Below are 988 nucleotides of genomic sequence, written 5' to 3' on the forward strand. Positions count from 1 at the left end.
GTTACTCCTGTTCTAGTCTCATGGGTTTCGTGCTGTATTCACATGGACAACTCCCAAGTTTATACCCTCAGTGTGGAATTCTTCACCGAACTCCAGGCTTGGAGGTAACAGCTGCATATTTGTCATTTCTTCATAGGTGTGTAATAGGTATCTCATACAGTATGCCCCAAATTAAAATCTTCACCTTCTTCCAAACCTGTTTGGCTTAAGTCTTCTCCAGTTTAATAATGGGTTCTCTGTTCTCTCAGTTAGACAGGCAAGATATCTTAGAGTCATCTCGACATCTTCTTTTTTTTTAACAGTTTATTATAATTTGTTTTATTTAACAATCTCAAAAGTTTGCATCTATCAGTAGTTCCAGTGCAATTTCAAGTACAACTGGAAATTCAGGGATCTCAGTGGGGCTGTTAGTGTAGCAGACCTTGTAGGTGAAATACATGCACGGTTTGGAGAGCACATGTGACAGTATCTCTCTGAAACTGACTTCATTGGTTTCATTTTCAGCAAACTGACCCACTCAGTGTGGCTTTATTGACCCTGAAGTTAGCGCATGTTCTCGTTTTACAACGAATTCGTGCCCATCAGAAAATGTTGATTTGATGTACGTGGCATCAGGGCCTTAAAACAGCCACTGTAGGTTTTCTCGTCTCCATCCATTGTGTTCTTGTAAAATTCTTTGATCCCACAGGAAATTTAGTAGTTTCCTGGCGCGGCAGGAAGGCAGCCTGTGACCCACTTCATTTTGGAGGAAGTGTGCAGGATCTTCTCTCCATCACTTTAGGTTTTGTTTTTTTCTTAATTTTTAAAATTTAATAACCACATGATTAAAAGAAGCATTTCATTACAGCTTTAAGATATTCAGTAACACATTCCAGAGCAAGGATATATCTCTTTCAAAAGTAGCTGTAAATTTTTAGGTTCATGGTTGAAGTAATACAGTTATACAATATTGAACTCAGTATAAACCCATTTGAGGAGGAAGCATAAA

General features: G+C 38.4%; 1 pseudogene; it reads right to left on the reverse strand.

Moving 5' to 3' along the window:
• Positions 1 to 322: 322 nt before the first annotated feature.
• On the reverse strand, positions 323 to 657 carry LOC103742382 (annotated as a pseudogene).
• Between the last annotated feature and the right edge of the window lie 331 nt (positions 658 to 988).

This window comes from Nannospalax galili, unplaced genomic scaffold (genome assembly GCF_000622305.1).
Source record: "Nannospalax galili isolate Female #2095 unplaced genomic scaffold, S.galili_v1.0 scaffold359, whole genome shotgun sequence".
NCBI lineage: Eukaryota > Metazoa > Chordata > Mammalia > Rodentia > Spalacidae > Nannospalax > Nannospalax galili.